Source organism: Anabrus simplex, chromosome 1 (genome assembly GCF_040414725.1).
Source record: "Anabrus simplex isolate iqAnaSimp1 chromosome 1, ASM4041472v1, whole genome shotgun sequence".
Taxonomy (NCBI): domain Eukaryota; kingdom Metazoa; phylum Arthropoda; class Insecta; order Orthoptera; family Tettigoniidae; genus Anabrus; species Anabrus simplex.
The window spans coordinates 1,193,399,318-1,193,422,343 of record NC_090265.1 but is presented as its reverse complement, the minus strand read 5'-3'; the positions used below and the strand labels follow the sequence as shown (position 1 = coordinate 1,193,422,343).

The 23,026-nt window shown below is 39.4% G+C and overlaps 1 protein-coding gene across 1 annotated transcript in view; it reads left to right on the top strand.

The window, feature by feature from the left end:
• The window catches only part of Surf4 (Surfeit locus protein 4), a 110,662-nt gene that overhangs the window by 20,732 nt on the left and 66,904 nt on the right, over window positions 1–23,026 (top strand). The gene's annotated exons all lie outside the window — the stretch shown is intronic.

Sequence of the window (23,026 nt, the reverse complement as noted above, 5' to 3'; positions counted from 1 at the left end):
TTCCTTAGCCAGTGCGGGGTATTACCGTGCTGTCGTGTCGTTCACAAAAACAATAGTAACATTTAAATGCGGTTGTGAAATAAGTGCTAAAATTGAAATGCGCTTAAGAAAGAACAGCTAAATAACAAAACCAAGCACAAATAAGACACACAGCATTTTTTTATCAGTGCAATTTACGCTATGATATATCACTGCACTCAACAACACCAAAATCTTCGGTAACAACTTCTGTACAGTACGAAAATAATAGAACACACACAAATACTACGCAATATACAACCAGCTCTCACTCGACACAAGACAAGTATGTACTGATTTAAAGCCTAAAACAGGCACACGCAACAAATAAATACTGTAGATAACTTCACTACAGAAGTGAGCTGCTGGCGGTTCACAGAGTGAAGGATTACTCGAGGCTTGTACCAGCGCAACACAGAAGAAGGAAAATGAAGGAAGGCAATGAAGCGATGGCTATTCCTGCTATTGTGCTTTCTCCCTGTGAATATATTTATGAAAAGGGAATTTTATGTAGTTATTTTAATAACTCAGAGGCAAATATGCTTCAGTTTTTATCTCTCTTTCATAATACTAATGTATTGTAATGCAACACATTATAATACGCCTTAATCACGAGAAAGTATGGGTCTCTCAGAGGGGGTGTGTTCACTCCTTGTAGGTCCGTAAGAACAATAATGTTTTCTTAAAGTGGAATGAGCTATAGCACATCCAGATGCATCCTCTTTGCTGACTCAGCCAGTTCTACTTTGTCTTCCATAAGCCCCGTTAATATTGATAGCTCCCCATTGAATTCCATTTCGTTCACCAAGTTGTTTCCAAGGATCCCTCGGCTGTCAAATGGAAGTGGACCTCCAGTCAAGGACTCTCGTATCACTCTTCTGAGGACTGAAACAATTGTGATTGGCCACCAGTTTGAGCTTGACTTCTTATCTCCAGATTTAAATATTAATACTGTTTTTGGTTTGTTGAAGCAAAGTGGTACATGTGATGTCTGTAACATACTGGTAGATATAAGAGTAATTATTCAGCAACCAGGTTCTCTCTGACAGCTCTCATAACACGTGATCAGGTCTGGGTGACGTACCAACCGCTATTTTCTGAATTGCTGACAGAATTTCCTCTTTCGAAATGATGTGCTGGTATGTATCATCTACAATAATTCTCTGAGGATCAGGTAATTGCTTTGAATAGAAACTTCTGATACAGTCATTACTGACAGAAAAAAATGTGGGAAAAATGATTTTCTGTATCCTTATTAGGAATTTTGTATTGTCCACTATTACCAAGAACACAGCGAACTGCTTTTCTCCTCTAATTATAATATAATAATGATATTGGTACTGTACGGTTTTGTTATTACTGTAATTGTAAGTACATTATTGCTTATTTTATTATGGAATATTTCAGTAGATCATTTTATTACATCAGTTCTGAGCAATATACCATATTTTCCCACGTAATTAACACACTTTTCTGACGAAAAATATGTGATGTATTAATGACTTCACACTGTTGCAGCATTGAATAGGTGGAAATAATTACCCTCACTCCTTAATGTAAATCTTTCTAAATCACAAAGCGACGAAAATAAAATACTTTTTGGTTGAAAACATCCAGCAATTTTTGGCATAATATTATTCTTCGTCAAAGAGAAAATCCATCTCTCCTCATAAAATTATCCAGCTGTGGCTATCCTTCAAATCCAAGACACTGATTCCATGTATAGCAGCTATTTCTCGTCCTTTAAAATACGGCATTTAGCGTGAAAGGGCATATTCAGCGTTGCATAACAAAATCATATATTTATGAGCATACCCGCTCTAAATGCGGAAACTTGCCGCTTTTTTGTACGCGAAATGCTTTGCGAGACTTGTTGGTCGCTTGAAGTGCACTTATCTGTTACTGCGGTGGCGCACGTTGCATTCGGACATGGAACACTTGTGGCTCGCTGTACTATTCCCGTATGTTTCAGCGTAACTAATCACCGCGAGTTTATATGATGCAGTATTACTCGAATACTTGCTCGTTGTGGCCTAACAAACAATTTTGAGATCACAGGAAACACGTGTCCTGTACCCGAAACATGTGTAAAATGTGTTTGTACCAGACAGGAATAAAGAGTCACTAGTCACTTCTGCACCGATTTGCTCACTGAATTAGTGCAGTGGTATTTCCTAATGGAAAATTCTAAATTCCCATGGAGGGAATTAGATATTTTTCACCAATAGAGCGTGTCAAAAATGTCAAAAAACATATCAGATGTAAGGCTTTTCAGGCATTTGCTCTATTAACCAGCGTTTCGTCTTAGGTCTGACACTAGACTCATCAGAGTGGTATGTGTCAGACCCTACCCACTGACGCTGGGGGTATGCAGGTGAACTTATCAGAAGCCCTTATAAGAGGCATCTCCCGTATGTTATCAGACTGTGCAATGACTGGAAATTTGTGTTCATTTACCTTCTTTGTGCAATATGTAATTATGTATGTCTGGTATTTTAACATCCTTTAAGAACACATTATGCACTTTAGTGGTTTCCTAATAAAGAAAACTGTGCAACGGTCTTTATTGCTGTAGCCTGTGTCTTGCTTTATCACTACGCTTACTTGTTTTGGTCGTTTAAAATATGGCAGACTAGATGTGCAAGTGGATTCAAATATGGTGGTGCAATAGCCGCTCTATAGTCTTCTTTCTAGCTTGTTGACCTTAATCACGATACAGAGTCTTCGATACCTCCTCCTATATATTCATACTACATTTGAATGGACAAAGACATTGAACGGAATCCCCTTCCCCACCCACTCACGGATGACCAACTGTTGGAGATAGCACCCACCTATCACAATCACACGCAACTAGTATTGTTCGTTTTAGAAATTACCAAACATATTTTTACTAATTATATCTTACTTTTATCCTTTGTCAAGTTACTAGTCTTACTTCTAGTTACTCTCTCTTTCTCCAATTCTAAAATATTACCTTCTGGTCTAATAATTTCTTTGTCCAAATTGTCTTCCTGTCCTTTGCTCTTCTTAGCCCAGAAGTCTTTTAAACTCAGTGTTCCATCTAGCCACCAGTGTCTTTCTTCTGTCCTCTGAAGATCCACTAGGCCCTAGAGTAGTCTACTCAACGGTCAACTGGTCATCTGTCCCCCTCCATTGCCAGTTCATCCGTCTGTCCTCTTCCGTTTGTCTGCCATATAGTGCGAAGGTCACCTTTATCATCTGATTTTACGTTAGCAGAATGCACGCTCATAGCTGATTTGCAGATTCCTTGCTCTTCCGGCAGCGGACGCACTTCCTGAGTAGATAAACTCAGCTGTTCATCCATTTCTTTTAGCTGGGTTACTAATATGTACCCGCAGCTTCACCTGTGTTTATTAATTCGTCCGTTAGGTGTTTTTTAACTATTATTTAAAAGCAAAATAAAAAATTAACACACTGTTTTACATGAATTGAATTATTTTATCTTACATTATATTGTTACTTTCAGTGCTTAAGATACCGAGTTCGAGGATGGTACAAATAATATAAAAGACATAATATATTTTTTTTAACTATTTTTTTCTTTATAGACCTTCCGGATAAAGAATATTAAGTGTCATTCCATTTGGAGCAAAGATGTATAGTGTGTTTGCCTTTCCACTCTTGAACAACTCATGTATAGTTGACCATGCCTTCTTGATGCACATGGCGAAACTAAAGTGAACGGGGAAACTGCAGACGTCTAAATTGAAACTGTATATCCGAAGGGATGATTTGAATCCAGGAATGATTGCTACTTCGCTCGCGGCATGTCCAGTCATGATGGTGGCTTCAGTAATATTAGGCATGAGTTTCTTGACTGAGAGTCGTGTTCCATTGCAGCGGGAATGAGGATTCATATTCCTGAGGAGAATCCATGCCATAATCATCCACTCCAAGAGAGTCGAGGGTACTCCAAATGACTCAGTTGTTCAAAAGCTCTGTTGTGCAGATGAGACTCATTTGTATTACATGTCATGTCAATAGACTTGTAAATTTGTAGAACATGGGATAATTCTTATAAACGTTGCTTGCTGATGTTGACAGCTTCATTTCTTGGAGCAAGAATTAATATTTGACACAGCCATCCCTGGTCATTGAAATGCTGTGCCCGCGTATGTTAAAAATTTGAGATTTCTGCATGCCATGGATTTGGCTGAGCATTGCACATATACATGCAGAAAGACATTTCTGTATATCCCGGACAGAATGTGACTCCTCGTATCAATGATGCCAAATGGCTTCCTGTGCTCTGAATTTATAATGGCCGTGTGGTTAGGGGCACGCAGCTGAGCTTGCATCCGGGAGATAGTGGGTTCGAATCCCACTGTCGGCAGCCCTGAAGATGGTTTCCCATTTGCACACTAGGCAAATGCTGACGCTGTACCTTAAGGCCATGGCCACTTCCTTCCCACTCCTAGCCCTTTCTTATCCCATAGTCATCATAAGACCTGTCTGTGTCGGTGAGACATAAAGCCACTAGCAAAAAAATATATAATGGCACCTTGACTGATATACCATAATTATTACTCTTTTCCTTGTTTATTATTATCTATCTTATGTTTTATATTTTCCTCTAAATAAAGTAATAAAATATAAGATTGAGTTAGTTAAAGGAAACTATGGTTCAGGTTTCATTGCTGGTATATGGTTTCGGGACCGAAAATGGCTTCCTTTGCCATGGACTGAAATGAAATGTCGTATGGCTTTTAGTGCCAGGATATCCCAGGATGGGTTCGGCTCGCCAGGTGCAGGTCTTTCTATTTGACGCCCGTAGGCAACCTGCGCGTCATGATTAGGATGAAATGATGATGAAGGCAACCCATACACCCAGTCCCTGTGCCATTGGAATTAACCAATTAAGTTTAAAATACCCGACCCGGCCAGGAATCGAACCCGGGACTCTCTGAACCGAAGGCCAGTACGCTGACCGTTCAGCCAACGAGTCGGACTGCCATGGACTTAAAATGGCTCATTGACATGGAATACCTCTCTTATGTACATTGCCTAGCTACAGTGGATCTATACATTTAATCCTGGTGACAGCACATAGGATTATCACATCCGTGTGCATGTTTTCAGCCGGTTTTTCAGTCATAACTCCCCCATGAACGTGAAAATGAAAAATCCGGCTTTGAGGTGCATTTGGATCCCCTTCCATCCAATTTCGTAAAAAATTTCAGATCTCCGCGTGCTAAAGATTTGGCTGGACATTGTGCATGCACGTGGAACTTAGTTTTGTAACGTCTGTACTTTATTTTTGTTAGGAGTAAGAGCCGTGTTTTCGTCAGAAGGACCTTTGAGATGTGCTAGCTTTCTCTCTAACACCTTTTGTTTAGTAATCAAGATGGTTTCCATTTTATTTTGGATGTGGATCTGAAAGGAATTCCATTCTAGAGGGGCCAGTGGCAAAGGGGCGTTCAAGTGTGCTTTATATAATTGTGTATTAAGAAATGCTTTCTTTATGTGCAAAAACTTGATTTTGTTTTTTAGCCAAATTTTATTCACTCTGTTTTGGGTCTTAGTGCTGCAAGGATGGCGTTTGCTCTTTTTGAATCTGCTTTACAAATTTGGCCACTAGACGTTTCTTTAAGCATTCTTTAAGGAAACCACCTTCTGATGTTCAAGATAAGGTCTTGGACCAAAAATATGTTGGAATTGTTCATCTTGGTTGAAATAATAACAGTAAGTTATTTATTAGACCACCTAATCAATACATCTTGTTCATCTTGCCGAGCATCTCACCATGCACCACGCATCTTGCTTCAACACAACATACTGATGCATTTCTCCTTGTCACTCTTCCCGCCATTTAATACATTGAGTAATAATATTTAGTCACACAGCAAAATATGAAATCGGAGCATATAGAAAACAGAGTGATGGTGAAACTTTCTGGAGATAAGTAATTTACAAATTAATGGAAAAGCTCGCACTAAATATCCCTGCTGAAGAATTTCTTACACGTTTGAATATGAGAATTTGTTGAAATCACATGCTCCTAAACATCTAGATGAAGAGAAAATGCTATTTAATAAGAAACTGTTGGTGGCGCAAAAAGCGGTGGAATGCAACTTTGGTATTCTGTCCCTGAAAGAATATTGCACAAAGCAACAGAAATATTCTGGAAATGCAGAAGCTATTGTTAAAGCTATTTGATTTCTCCATAATAAAGTAATTAACAGAGAGAATAAACAAATGGCATTGCAGAGATCCCATCCTCCAGAGTGATGTCAGAGTTCGGATGTTCATTAATTTAATTTCATGAGTTTATTATTTCCTGTTAAGGAAAAGTTACAATAATCAGGTGCAATTTTCATGAATTTCTAAATATACTGTACCTTTCACAGGTATTTCAAAGTTTCCATGTTTGGCATTATTACTGAGACCAAATAATTTGTTTTACATCACACCGACACTGATGGGTCTTATGGCGACAATGAGATAGGAAAGGAAGCGGCCGTGGCCTTAAGGTACAGTTCCAGCATTCGCCTGGTGTAAAAATGGGATACCACGGGAAACCATCGGCAGAGCTGCCAACATTGGGGTTCGAACCCACTATCTGCCGGATGCAAGCTCACAGCTGCGCGCCCCTAACCCCACTGCCCACTCATCTGGTACTAAGACCAAATACGTAATAATTAATTATTCTAATATTTTGAAAAAGCTTGATGTATGTATTGTAGAAATTACAGAGTGTAATAGATTGTCATTACAGCTGATAAATGAATTATATTATGTGTAATTTAAATTTTCACTTGATTTCTAATTTCATTTTTCCTTAATTGCGTGCATGAGTAAACAGATCAAAATAAATGCAAGCCAATATAGAGAACTATTCATCATTGTTACCTGTGGCACTACAGTTGGCTACAACCTCTTTTCAACATTTATCGGGGCCGATGACCTTCGATGTTAGGCCCCTTTAAACAACAAGCATCATCATCGATAACATTTATCTTGAACGCATCTATTATGGTACAATTTGTGACGCTAATTCCATTTAGCAGTTTCACAGAAAGTATTGCTTATTAATCACATCTTATCCACGGGTGCAGTGTTAACGACACAACATGGCCATCAGTATAATAGCAATGTGTCATCGCATAGAAGGGACGATACATATATGGATAAGAAATAAATTCCACCTGTCAGTACTGTTTATTGTAAATGTAGATTTACTTCAGTACTGGTTTCGACTCTGTTGGTTATCATCAGCTGACAAATCATAGTATTACATCTATTAGGCATTGGTTTGTGTTACTAATCTAAAAAGATGTCATCCATTAGCACATCTGGATGTCTAATGGGGATGAGTTGGATATTATCGTCATTTCATTTGTGATTCCGTGAGATTAAAATTGTTTTTGAGATTAAAATGTGGTAGTAAAAAACTTAACCTAAGCTTAAAACTAATTGTACGTGCACATTAAACACATTAAAAACACTGAAAACAAAACACATGGTGAATTTAAAGTTCATGTCTTGCGTATTCCTTCTCCAGACTTCCTCGTTAGGGTCTTGTGTGCCTATGTTTATGTTGATTGATTTTGAGCTCATAACAGTGGTGTAGGTTCTTGAGAATGTCCTATTTGACTATAAAAGATATCTTCATGTATGCTTATTATAAAACCCAAGTCATTAAATGGTCCAGTATTGTGGATAGAGATAATATTTGGCTCTGCTGTAAATTTGTTTTCAAGAGTTAGAAGCAGATGTTGAAGTCTTGGTTTTGGATATGGTTGAATATAGATTATTGGTGGTAACTTCTTCCTTGTCTATATTTTTGTACCGGTGCTGTAGCTATTGCTGTTGTTGTGGGACCTTGTGACAACCAACCACAATGCGAGTTCCAGGCATCTGCATCCTGAAATATCAAACCAGTTTGATTCCTGGTCAACGGCGAGATGCGTAGCAAGATGTACAGCTCTAACATGTCTCAACTCTACTACTGTTGGTTTGTTCTCTCAAGGTGAGATGTGCAGCAGGATGAACAACTCCCAGCTTGTTTTTGGCCTTACTTTACGTATTCGGTCATTTTTGTCAAGAAAATCATCATTTAAGTGAAGATATCGCATAATTTCTTCAAAGCGAAATCTTCTCATGCTAATTGGCTCCTTGTTAGTGTCCGGCAATTTGTTCCAATACATTCGTCTCCTTGGTGCTGGCAAATATCCACTAACAATGAGAATTCCTAAGAATGTTTTCAACTCATCCGTACACAATGTAAGAGACTGGCAGCCTTTTTGCATCCCATAGAACACTGTTTCACAATATGAGAGCTCAGTTCATCATTATTAAAATAAAAAAAAGCTCAATATAAATGTCTAGCTCACTGACATCACTGATCACTTTGTCATCAACTTCCTTCAATATAGTATACCACCTACATCATTCCATGGGACAGAATCTCTGCATAGAGAAGCCTGAATTACATCACAATGAATATATACTCTACCTTCCCTGCACCCATTCAGAAACAAAATTTTATACTTACATCTGAATTCTGTGGAACCCCATGTGCCTAGTGTTGCAAAAACACAATGTTCATAATTGCCAGTTGTGCAGAAAGTGTCTGTAAAACAACAGTGGTACATTAGAAGTCATCTTCCATATTTTAAATTGGTATAACACTTAAAACCGACTTCCTTTAATTGAGAAGCTGTATACAAACCTTTGATTGGACATGTTGCACACATTACACTCAGAAAAAATGTACCATATAACAAAGGTGCCCACTGACAACAACGAACTGCCTCTTTGTCAAAATTGTTGATGTGATCTGGAAGACAACTGTTTTTCAACTACTAAACACAGCTGAGTGAACATCTTAATAAAATAGCATTTCCTACCTGGTTGAAACTTGTAATAAAATGTTGCAATAATGCATCACTAGGCATAAATGGGTTATGAGACTACTGAGGATTTCTGGAGTGACTTTGAAATCATGGATCTGAACACTGAATGTGAATTTTTACCCGTCAAAAGTACAAAATTTGGCTTTGCATCACTTTCTAAGGGTGAAAAATTGTGCACAAGTGGACATGTGAAGTGAAGGAAATAAGACGAGATGATGTATCAGGTATTTCTGTAAATGTAATATGGCAAACATTTGTGACACTACCACCGTACAGAGAAAAATTCCAAGCAACTGTATAATTGTGCATACTTTTATTATCCATTCCATATACTTGTAGTAAGTAAATATGAAACTTCTAATTTTTATTTGAATTTGTGTAGATTGATTCAGAGCACAATGCTTTAAGTGGAGAATACCCATGTCCTGCAGGAGGAGGAGGATCATGTAAACACATTGTAAGTGTATTTTATTATTTCAAGAATGAGTGTTCCTTCTCTACGACTACAGCCCAGCAGATTTAACTGAGGACCCGTAAAATATGGGAAACTGGTGGCCTCGCTTCGCCCTTCAGCCTTAATTGTTACAAGATTCACTGTTACTTGTTCCCACAATTGGTGTGTCTTCCACACCACTGCGCAGCACAAACCAATAGGAGTTAGTTGCATGCAGTGCTGCCAGATATTACGCTATGCACATTCCACAACAAGCATTCACGTAGTAAAGTTCCATAAGGCGAGCATTCTGGCTCATCTGCTGTGCACTCTTGTTAAGAACTGGCAGTGTGCAACACTGAACTGCCCTGGTGTGCACATGCGAATACTTTTCCAATATAATTTGTACATACCTCGATATCTCCAGTATCTCTTGCTTGTTTTCCTTGTTCGGTGTGAAAAGCAAATGTGACAGCAGCATAAGTGCGTGTGATGACTGATTTTGTTAAAGGAATCTGTTTTAGTGATCATTTATCACAATATCCACTTCCGGCAGCAAGGATAAAATTGTTCATAGTCAAGGGAGAGAAATTGTGGCAAATGTTACAGCTTTTTGCAATTCAGAGAAAGTGAGACATTCTTTTGGCTTCCCAGTTTTGCAAGCAACAACGTGAGGTTCAGAAGCAACCAGCAAGTCGGTAATATTTATAAAGAAAATTAGAAAGGAGTTGTGTCCCGGGAGAGTGAAATAAAATTAAGCACCCTGGGTAAGAAACGAAATGTTAATAAATGCATTGTACTGGAGCAAATGTATTATTTGGAGAAAAATATATGAATCTTATACGGTGAAGGAGGTTCCGACTTTAAAAAATTTGCGTGCATTGCTGCAAAAAGATATTGAATACAGAGGAAGCAAGGAACATCTTAGGCAAACAGTGCATTCGATCGGTTTTCGGTTTTAAAATTGCCAGAAGAAAAGAAAAAAATGCTTATGGAATGAAGTGGCGTGTTCAAGCGGTCATCAACTTGTGAAAATTTAGATTTTATAATTCCACCTTTACACAAGTTGATACTTTGACATTACGGGCTCTAATATGAAATTTATAACGTGCAATCAAGCGGTCATGTTATCTAAGAATTCTGCGGGCAAATGACAGATAAGGAGAAAAGAAAAGCCAGTCATGTATCTCGACAAAACTTATATCCACTCAACCTATACGATTAAAAAGTGCTGGCAGGATGATGACACTGCCGGTGTTTTAACATCTGGTAGTGCTAGGCAGAGATGTATTATGGTTCATGCTGGCAGTGTGGAAGGTTTTGTTCCTGGAGCACTATCAGTGTTCAAGTCAAAGACAAAATCAGGGGACTCTCATGATGAGATAAATAGCCAACACCTTAAATCATTTAACAATAACATTTTCCAGGTAACAGACGTTCTAGAAAAACACAAAATTAACTTAGCCTTTAAAACGATAATACTTCCAAATTATTTTTTAATCATCGCTGTACTAAGGACAAACTTAACAAATTTTCTAACTCCGGTGTTTACAAATTGACATGTACCCAAATGTCCAGCTTCATATGTTGAGCAAACTGGCCGAAGTTTTTTTATTTGTTACCAGGAACATGTTAATACTTTCAACACTGCCATATTTTAACATGCACCCGGGCAGTGAACTGGGTCTTTTTCATGAATTTTAACACCTTATTACAAAATGAACATGATAATCAGTAGGGAAAAGTTTTTCAAGTGGAAAGTATGATCAGAAAAGGGGGAAAGAGGGTTCAAAATGCACACAAAAAGGTGCAAAAAAGGTGTTGTTGAAATCCCTTTGTTAAGGTTTAAACCAGTTACGTGCACTTTCTGTATTCCATTTACTAGTTAATAAACTAGTTTTATTGGATTATACACAGCAATTTAATGTTTTTGACAGTAAATCTCTGGCTTATTGACCTCAGTAGATCCTTATACATAGGTGGTTTGAAAAGTTCTCGGAATGTACTAGAATTAAGTATCTTACCTCGGTGGAACTGCTTTTATTTTTCAACGTAGTCTCCCTATAGACTAATGCATTTGGTCCAGCGATGTTCCAATGCCTTGATCCCATCTCGAAAATGAGATTCCTCCAGGCCTGCAAAATATCTCTCCAGTTCGGCTGTCGGTTCTTCCCTTGTAGAAAATCTCTGTCCACCGAGGAAAATTTTCAGCTTGGGGAATAGATGAAAGTCTGATGGTGACAAATCAGGTGAATAAGATGGATGTGGCAACAATTCGTACCCCAGTTCATGAAGTTTTGCCATGGCAATAACACTTGTGTGTGGCGGAGCGTTGTCCTGATGAAAGATGACCTTTTTCCTTGCCAAACCAGGCCTTGTTTCGCGTATCTTTTCCTGTAGTTGGTCTAGGAGGTTTGCATAGTATTGCTCCGTAATTGTTTGGCCAGTAGGAAGATAATCTATCAGCAGAATGCCTTTTGGATCCCAGAAAACTGAGGCCATGACCTTTCCGGCCGAACGCACTGCCTTTGCTTTCTTAGGTGGTGGTGAATCAGCATGTTTCCACTGCTTTGACTGCTGTTTTGTCTCTGGGGTATAGTAGTGGACCCAAGTTTCATCTGTAGTCACAAACAGACGCAAAACATCTTGTTGGTTACACTGAAAACGGGCCACACTTTGTTCGGACATTTCCAATCTGGTGCGTTTACTGTGCAATGTCAAGAGCCGCGGCACCCATCTTGTGGATAATTTTTTCATACCCAATTCTTCGGTTAAAATATACTGTACCTGTTCAGAAGACATCCCTACAGCTTCAGCAATCTCCCGCACTTTCAGTCGACAATCCTCCATGACCATTTTATGCACTTTTGCGATAAATTCTGGGGTCGTAACACTTTTTGGCCGTCCACTACGCGGATCATCATCCAAGCTCTCCCGACCAAATTTAAACTCGCTGGTCCACTTGGCAACAGTTGAAAATGAAGGAGCAGAGTCCCTCAGTGTGTTCTGAAAGTCGACATGAATTTCCTTTGCTTTCATACCTTTCTTTATTAAGTATTTAATCACTGCTCTAATCTCAGTTTTTTCCATTGTTACAAATCACTACGCGGGAACAACAAAGAGTCGTCACTACCACACTCCTGCAGCTTGAGCACTGATGCACCACGTGTTCACTCACAAAGGATGTGCGATTATTGCGCCGGAACCTCGTTGCTCTAGCACTGACATCTAACGGTGATTCCGAGAACTTTTCAAACCGTCCTTGTATAGAGAGAAACTGCACTAAACAAGTATAGAAACCAATGGAGCATATACCGTATTTACTCGTGTATTAGACCCCTCCGCCCTCCTTGGCTTTTCGAGACGAAGAAAATGAAAAAAATAAATCTCGCATACAAGAACCCCCGATGTAATTCATTGGAGAAGAACAACTATTCTGCTTCGTAGCGGCTACAAGCCTTATGCAGCTCTGATGACATCACCCAAATTTTTTAATAGCTTTTTCCGTACAACCCACACAATGAAAACACATCAAAGTCATCCAGTACATCTGTGTTTCGTAGTTAAGAAATGTCTGCCTTTGTAGCGTAGGCCTACTGCAGCTCTGATGATGTCGCACAGATAAGTGAATAGTTTTGTGACCGACCTGCACATTTCAAGCATACATCAGTCATGTGTATATGTCTGTGTTTTGTAGTTAAGAATGTCCATCAGCATAACAGTTAACACAATTACTGTAGCTGCTTTTCTCGTAAGCTTGAGTTTGATTCCCGGTACTGTATTGCCAGAGATTTTAAAATCTCGTAACTTGGCCCAGTATAGTTTTTTTTGGGGGGGGGGGCAGGGGGGGGGGGGGAGAGTAGTAGGTTTGAAACGTGGAAAAAACAATCCAATCACAGTTGTTTTACTTGCCAACATACCAAACAAAATAATAATATAGATTTTTTTATGTCCACGCTTTCAACGATTTTCGGAGGCGCCAAACAAAACATACTAGGGTAAACAAATGTGAGACAATGAACATACAAAATTCAACATTATGATAATAAAATACATAAACGCCACACCTGTAGATATCCATAAATGTGGCAAACGTTCCTGTTATTTATTTTTATTCCTTCTGTCATTGAACTTTTGGCACTATCCAGGCGATATCATACCTAACCTAAAAAATGCTGTCTCTCTTATCTCATGTACAGCCGTTTACATAAATCCTCATGTGATAAATGTAGACAGCAAGCATGAAATATACTTAAAAATAAAGGCTTGGCTTTCAACAGCCGCAGTTCTCAAAAGAATGCTTCCAATCACTATGTATTTCATTCGGAAATACACTAGTTACCAGCTGGTGGTTTGGCACACTTTCAACAACACGGCTTTATTCAGGAGTGGCTTCTGCTACACATACACCAGCTGGGAATATCAGAGACCATCTCCAGAAACAATTTTGGAACAGCTTCACTCAGTTTCGACTCTATAGTCAGGAACAAAGTTATTTTTAAAAGTTAAAAAAGACGGGGCCTCGAATGCTCTCTCTTTTGATCGCATTGCATGGCTGACACGAGATGAGAGTAAAGATGACGTCGCTTGGAATGACGACACACCGGTAACAGGGAAGTTGGCATGCAAGACAATTCAAATGAAAGCAGTGATCAGGTTTACTGTGTGGTGGGCCTACTGCTCAACTGACAGAGACAAATAACTGGCTATTGAGTTATTTTGTATCGATATTGCATAATATAATACGAAACCCTTATCCCTTTTCTCTGCGGGGTCGAGTATGAAGCGAGACAAATTTTTGTAGCAAGTTTTTATTACCATATGCCCTTCCTGACGTCGACTTCATCAGAGGAATTAATGAGATTAAAGGAATGACGTGATATGAGTAACTAAAACGGATTATATTTATTTTATATGTAGACCTAAAATTTGTGTTCACCATTTGACTTTTTACATTTAGAAATACTGCCTTCCAACAAAAATAGCCAATATAACTCAAATACATTCATAGGTTTGTTAAAGAAGAGTGTAGAATGTTTACATGTACAATTTATAGCTGTCTGTAGCCAAGAAGTAATGTGTTCACTGCACAAAATTTGAGGTTACCCCATATTGGACCCCCTTTACTATTTTGGCTGTAAAAGTGAGGAAAGGAGAGATCTAATACGCAAGTAAATACAGTATTGTCAGCACTTGTAAAGGGAGTTCAGTCAATCAATCAATACTGATATGTATTTAGGGCAGTCGCCCAGGTGGCAGATTCCCTATCTGTCATTTTCCTAGCCTTTTTTTAAATGATTTCAAAGAAATTGGAAATTTATTGAAATCTCCCTTGGTAAATTATTCCAATCCCTAACTCTCCTTCCTGTAAATGAATATTTGCCCCAATTTGTCTCTTGAATTCCAACTTCATCATCATATTGTGATCTTTCTTACTTTTAAAGATGCCACTCTAACTCATTCCTCTATTAATGTCATTCCACACCCTCTCTCCGCTGACCGCTCGGAACATACCACTTATTACATGTTATAAACCTCATTATTGGCCCTATTGAAAATTTACAGTTCAAAAATAATAAAGGTGTTCACTAATCCACCTATTCAATACTTTATTTCCAGGTATTGTAGTTACATAAACTCAATAACACATAATTGGGACATGTTTCACCCTTAATTTAGGGGCATCTTCAGCCTAAAATATAAATTTCAAAAGTACATATAATATTACAAGAGAAGCTAAAAGATTAGCTAATTACTAAAATTTGGTACATAGAATGTGAATATTGATACATTAATAAAAACATGCTAATGGAACACTGTCAGTTATCATACTAAAACTATCTAGTCAGAGACTAAAACTTCTTCCAATAAAACTACGTAATAGTTCTAATTAAAATGGTTCAAATAAAATTGTATGTAATTTTCAGCTTTATGTCTATCACCCTTTCCTTTATACACAGGGTCTACTATAGTATCTCTCCATACATTTGGTGTAGCTCCTTCAATCAAACAATAATCGAATAAGTACTTCAGATATGGTACTATATCCCAACCCATTGTCTTTAGTATATCCCCAGACATCTTATCAATTCCAGCCGCTTTTCTAGTTTTCAACTTTTGTATCTTATTGTAAATGTCATTGTTATATGTAAATTTTGGAAGATCCTCACATAACACTCCCCTTGTTCATTAATTATTCCTATCCCCTGTGGGTGGGGGACGCAGACAAGGAATACACCCACGGTGTCCCCTGTCTGTCGTAAGGGGCGACCAAGGGATGATTGTATTAGAACCATGAAACTACTTGTGATTAGTACCACCACACAGGGAACACCAGGCTTCGCTTTTACTTGCACGCAGTACCACTATGTTAGGTACCAAATAGGTTTGTGGTTAGTAGCAACAGAGTGCGTTGCCAGCTTCTACAATACCTGTGATTAGTACCACTTTAGGAGAGACACCACGGGTGAGCAACACCATGGTTCTGGTTTGCCTATGATTAGTACCCCACTCTATGGTGAACAGCACGGGATAGTGCGGGTCCCTGTGGTTAGTACACGTTTGTGATAACACCATAGGTTTGCGTTGCCTTAAATGCCGCCACAATGTGCGAAACACCCTAGGACTGTATTCCATGTGCGAATTTCATTACCTGTGAGTAGTACAATACTGTGTGGAATGCCGCGAGTCTACGCTTTTTATTAGTACCGCAGCATGGCATATACCATGGTTCTACTTTCCTAGCGATACGTACCATTATGAGGGACCGACGACTTGGATTTTGGACCCCTTTAGACTAAAAGCATCATCGATTCAGTATTCTGCTATAGACACAGTTCCTTGGTCAGTAATACTATTGTATCACGTCAGTTTCTGTGAATGCGAGACATTGTGGGTTGGATCCACTGATTGTTTTAAATTCATATCTATCCGTTCATTCTTCATCCTCACGTTTTGAATTCTTGTCAGTGGAGGATTTAGCACTTTTAATTTGTCATTCAGTTACGTCTCATTTCGTAGCATTAGGGACCGACGACCTCGATTTTTAGGCCCCTTTAAACAGCAAGCATTATCATAATTATTCCCGGAATGTCCTTCTTGGAACCTGTTTCTGTCTTAAAGTACCTATAGATACCCTTCCATTTTTCACTAAAATTTGTATGACTGCCAGTTATGCTTGCCATCATGTTATCCTTCTTTGCTAGATTCAATTTCCTAGTAAGTTTCTTCAATTTCTTCTTACTTCCACAGCCATTTCTTTCCAGTCTGCACACCCTTCTTAGTCTCTTTATTTCTCTATATTACGAGGAGCGTTTGAAAAGTCCGTGCAAAAATAAAAACTACTTACATGTTTGTGGTAAACCTTTTTTACTTTTCGACATAGTCTCCTTTTAGGCTTATACACTTCGCCCAATGATGTTCTAGTTTGTTGTGGGCCAATCGCGGGAGTTTATCTTGCAGCTCGATTTTCAAACGGTCCAATAACAATGAATAATATGCACCTGTAATAGTTTTACCCTTTTCCAGATAGTCGATGAGGATTATCCATTGCGAATCCCAAAAGACAGTCGCCATAACCTTTCCGGCCGAAGGAGTGGTCTTTGCCTGTTTTGGTGCAGATTCCCCCTTGGTAACCCATTGTTTAGATTGTTGTTTGGTCTCAGGAGTATAGTAATGTATCCAGGTTTCATCCACAGGGACGAAACGGTGCTTCAAGTCCTCCGGATTCTTCTGGAACAGCTGCAAACCATCCTGGCACACTTCACACGATTCTGTTTTTGGTCAAGCATGAGCAATCGCGGCACCCATCTTGCGGATAGCTTTCTCATGTTCAAATGTTTATGCAAAATATTATGTCCCCGTTCAGTCGAGATGCCCACAGCACTAGCAATCTCACGCACCTTAACTCTTCTGTCATCCATCACCATATCATGGATTTGATCAATGATTTCTGGATTCGTAACCTCCATAGGCCATCCAGAACGTTCAGCGTCACTTGTGTCCATTTTGAAACCACTTATAAACTGTTCTAATCGAAGGTGCAGAGTCACCGTAATGTTTATCAAGCTTTTCTTTAGTCTCCTGAGGTGTTTTGCCTTTCATAAAGTAATGTTTAATCACCGCACAAAATTATTTTTCGTCCATTTCTTGAAAATCACTCAACATCCTTGATTCACACGAATGCCAAACACAAAGAAATAGACCAATATGGCTGAAACTTGGTGTGCGTTCATTCAAGAGATGCTACTAACTAAAGATGACCACGATACGCGCCTGTGGTGCCATCTCTCGGATTTTGCACAGACTTTTCAAACCACCTTTAAAGGTACAAACCTTTTTCCACATTCCTCAACAGTTGCTTTAAACCCATCCCAGAGTCTGTTTACAGTTCTATTTACAGTTTACCACTGATCATAGTTACTTTTTAAAAACTGCCTCATGCCTGCTTTATCAGCCATATGGTACTGCCTAATAGTCCTACTTTTAAGACCTTCCTTTCTATCACATTTATTTTTAACTATGACAAAAACTGCTTCATGATCACTAATACCATCCAGTACTTTGGTTTCTCTATAGAGCTCATCTTGTTTTACCAGCACCACGTCTGGAATATTTTTCCCTCTAGTTGGTTCCATCACTTTCTGAATCAGCTGTTCTTTCCATATTAGGTTATTTGCCATTTGTTGGTCATGCTTCCTGTTGTTCGCATTACCTTCCCAATTGACATTTGGTAAATTGAGATTACCTGCTACAATCACGTTCCTTTCCTTATCGTTTCACACATAGCTGCTTGTCTTATAAAATAATTCTGAATCCGTGTCAGAGCCACACTTTCCCGGTCTGTACACTCCAAAATATCAAGTTGCCTATTATTTTTAGAAGTCAGCCTTACACCTAGAATTTCATGTTTGTCATCTTTAAACTTTTTTTGTAGCTTTCAAATTCTTCTTTCACCAGAATAAATACTCCCCCTCCCACCATTTCTATCCTATCTCTACGATACACAGTCCAGTTCCGTGAGAATATTTCTTCATCCATTATATCATTTCTCAGCCATGATTCAACTTCTATTACAATATCTGGTAAGTATATATCTATTAAATTAATTCTATTCCTTTCTTTATAATACTTATACAGTTGAGCTCTAACATTTTTATGTCATCCCTACATGACTTCCAGATCTCTATACCCATATCACCGCTCCCTAGACCACCCCGTTTCCCTGAATGTACCTCCCTATTACCCTTCCAAACTAATTTCCTAACTTACATGTACCACTGCGGTTTAAGTGAAGGCCATCTAAGTGCAGATCCCTATCTCCTACCCACCCATTAGGATGTAGAAATTTCACTCCCAGTTTCCAACATACCCACTCCATAGTCTCATTTAAATCCCCAATCACCCTCAAGTCAGTATCCCTCCTACACAGTATTCCAATGATAATCTCCGCTTCCTTAAACTTCACCCGTGCTGCATTTACCAAATCTCACACATCCCAAACTATGTTGGTAATTAAACCAGCTTGTCACGTTGTTGGTACCATCGTGAAACACTACCACCTTCTCCTTTCCCTCTTCCTTCTCTTCTACTTTCCTCAACATCTGCCTCAACCTAATTCCTGGATAACACTCCACCCTGGTTCCCTTTCCTCCACACACTTTCCCCACGTGTCTAACAATGGAATCTCCCATGACCAGAGCCTCAACCCTACCCACTGCGTTTGATCCCCTCCCCTCATGGTCAGCCCTATCTTTCCTGATAGCTGCAGAAGCTACTTCCTCCTCCCTTTTCTCCCTCCCATGACCCTGTTCCACCTGTCTTTTCCTATCCTCTACTCTACATTTTCCTTTCCTACCTTTTCCCTTCCTCCTACTTCCACACATCTCGGCAACAGTTCCCTGTTCCTCATCTTCCCTCTGTTGCTATACCGGGAGTGGCTCATACCGATTTCTCACAGACACCTATCCTGAGTTCTGATCGTGAATAGAGCCCTTAGCCTGCAGTCTCCTTCCCCTTAGAACATTGGACCACCTGTCTTCTACAGTTTCCCCCTTTCCTTCCCCTCCCTCTTGTACACCTACTGTAACCTGTACATTGTTTGAGGGAGTCCTATCTTCCTTCCTGTCTTCTGGGAGAATCCTAATTGTCTCCCTCAAACTCTCCAACTCTTCCCTCATACCCCTCAATGCCTCGCCACACCCACAGTTCCTACACTTGCAAAGTTGCAAGTTGGATTGTTCTTCAAATTTTGTTCGAATTTGTCTTTAGCAAATCCATTAAGGTTGTCTCTAACACTTAACAACTTCTTTCACTCTTCCTTCTTCTCCATACAATCACATCAAGCAAATACTTGTAGCCATGCACTGAAAATAGTTCCAACACTACGTCTTTGTTGTTGAGTAATTGTGGGGTCTGCTTGATGACCGCTGTGTCCATTGTGTCTAGGACACATACGAAGCATTTGATTTTATCAAAGTTTTTGCACAAGAAAACTGTGCATCTTATCTAAGTACCCCTCCTTGTGGTGACACGGAAGTGTGGAGCCCAGTCACTTCTTGATACAAAACTTGACTGGGAACGTTTAAGAGAATCTTGTTCAGAGTAGCGATGAAGTCAATTACCCTGCTGTAATTCTCCCTGATACATTCACAAACACAGTATAGTCCGTGTGCAATACCTGTCACATGGCTGAGGTTGAGGTACATACCTTTCAGAAGCCCTGCGGGTATGGGACGCACATGTATAATACACCCGTGGTATCCCCTGCCTGTCGTAAGGGGCGACCAAGGGATGATCGAATTAGAACCATGAGACTACTTGTAATTAGTACCATCACGCAGGGAACACCATGGGTCGCATTTACTTGTGCGTACGTAATACCACTATGTTAGGTACGCAATAGGTTTGTGATTAGTAGCGACTGCCTGTGAATCAGAATGAGGGTCTTACAGTACCTGTGATTCGTACCCCTATATGAGCAACACCATGGGATGAGCGACCCCATGGTTCTGCCTTGCCTTTGCTTAGTTCCCACTATGTGAGGACTACCACGGGATAGTTCCGGGTCCCTGTGGTTAGTCCACTTATGTGAGGAGCGTCATAGGTTTGCGTTGCCTGTACAGTAAATAGCGCCGCAATGTGCGAAACACCATAGGTCTGTGTTACATGTGCGCATTACACTACCTGTGAATAGTACCATAATGTGTGGAATACCGCGAGTCTATGCTACTTTTGATTAGTACCGCTAAATGACAAATAGCATGGTTATACTTTCCTAGCGACAAGTACCAATATGAGGGGCCGATGACCTGGATTTTGGACCCGTTTCGACTATAAGCATAATCAGTTCAGCATCGTGCTATAGAAGCAGTCCCTTGGTCAGTAATACTACTGTTTTGTGCCAGCTTCTGTGCATGTGAGCTATTGTGGGCCGGTTTCACTGATCGTTTTAAATACATATCCATTCATTCATTCATTCTTCGTCCTCACCCTTCGAATTCTGGTGAGTGGAGGATTTTGGACTTTTAATTTGTCTTAACATTTCGTCTCATTTCATACAATTAGGGGTCGATGACCTCTGTGTTAGGCCCTTTTAAACAACAAGCATCATCCTACCTTTCAATTGTTGGAAAGCTGATAGCATGTAGCATGATTGATCAATCACCACAAGACTGAATCTTTTGTATTGTATGCTATCTGGCCACAGGTTTATACACGAGCCATTGAACGATTGCATTATTGTGCAGGCCTTTATCTTCTCGAGTTGGTATATTTAAAAAAGCATACGTTTCACCCATTCACCAGATAATGGAAATACCAGCACATTCAAAATATATCTTTGCAGCTCATCAGTAGTTTAATCTAAAATGAATCCTACTTAATGTTTTATTTTCTTGAAGACTTTCTCATAAATTGGCTGTATGTAATTTTTCCTCAGAGTGCTCTCATCTGGTGTTGACTTTTGTGTGTACTTCTCAAGGAATGATTTGAATGCAGGATTTTTTACCTTGTGGAGTGGAATTCCTGACTGACTAATGCCACGGCAAGATCTGCAAAGAACTCTTGCAATGACCGCTGCTTTTCAGGTCCTGAAGCAAAGGCGTGTATCAGAGTAGTTTGCTTAGGTTTTGACTTGCGAAGTTGTGTTCTTTAGATGTTTACTGTACTGGATGTTCTGGTTTACTCTATTTCATTGATGCCTGCCATCGATTGCAATATTTACTTCTCAGACGGCACATAGAAAAATGATGCCATTTGTTTTGATAAATTGCACCTTGAATTTTAACATGCATTATTTACAGAAGAATGGAAAGACAGGTTGAAACTGATTTGGCCGAAGATCAGTTCGGCTTCAGAAGAAATGTAGGAACACGTGAAGCAATCCTGACTTTACGTCTGATCTTAGAGAATCAAATTAAGAAGGACAAGTCCACATACATGGCGTTCGTAGATCTTGAAAAGGCATTTCGATGGCCTAGAATGAAAACCTCGTATCTCACAAAGTTCTTCCTAGCAATTATTTGCCTTAAGACTGGTCATGCCTCCCAGCCACACATGAATATGCAGTCCATCAGAACAATGTTCGTTGTGTTCTTTATTCCAATGCCGACGTGTGAAGGAAAATGGACCTTACCGTACCGAACTATAAGAAAGTATGTCTGCGTGACATATTTACTAACTCCTAGAGTATAATTTTTATAAGGTTCATTTTCCTTTACACGTGAGCATAGGAAAAGAAACCCAACGAACATTGTTCTGATGGACTGCATATTCATGTGTGGCTGGGAGGCGTGACCAGTCTTAAGGGAAATAATGGATAGGAAGAACTTTTTGAGATACGAGGTATTCAATCTAGGCCATCGATTTGATAATGTTGATCGGACCAAGCTATTTGAGATTCTGAAGGTGATCAGGATCAGATAGCGAGAACGAAGAATTATCTACAATCTTTATATATAAAAATCAGTCTGCAGTGATAAGAATCGAGGACTTTGAAAAAGAAGCAGCAATCCAGAAAGGATTGAGGCAAGGTTGCAGTTTGTCCCCCCTTCCTTTCACTGTTTATATAGAACAGGCAGTAAAGGAAATCAAAGAGGTATTTGGAAAGGGAGTCACAATCCAAGGAGAGGAAATCATTTTTAGTTGGGTAGTAAAATAACTAATGATGGCAGAAGTAAGAGGACATAAAATGCAGATTTGCACAAGCAAAGAAGGCCTTTCTTAAGAAAAGAAATTTGCTCCCTTCAAATATTGAGATAAGAATTAGAAAGATGTTTTTGGAGACTTCCATCTGGAGCATGGCATTGTATGGAAGTGTAACATGGGACGATAACTAGCTCAGAAAGAAAGAGAATAGAAGCTTATGAAATGTGGTGTTACTGAAGAATGTTTAAGGAGAAATGGGTAGATAGAATCACGAATGAAGAGATGCTGATTTGAATTAGTGAGAGGAGATCGATTTGGCTAAATTTGACGAGAAGAATAGAATGATAGGACACATCTTAAGACACCCAGGACTTGTTCAGTTGGTTTTTGAGGGAAGTGTAGGTGGTAAGAACTGTAGGGGTAGACCAAGGTATGGATATGACAAGCAGATTAGAGCAGATGTAGAATGCAGCAGTTACATAGAAATGAAAAGGTTAGCACAGGATAGGGTGGCATGGAGAGCTGCATCAAACCAGTCAATGGACTGATG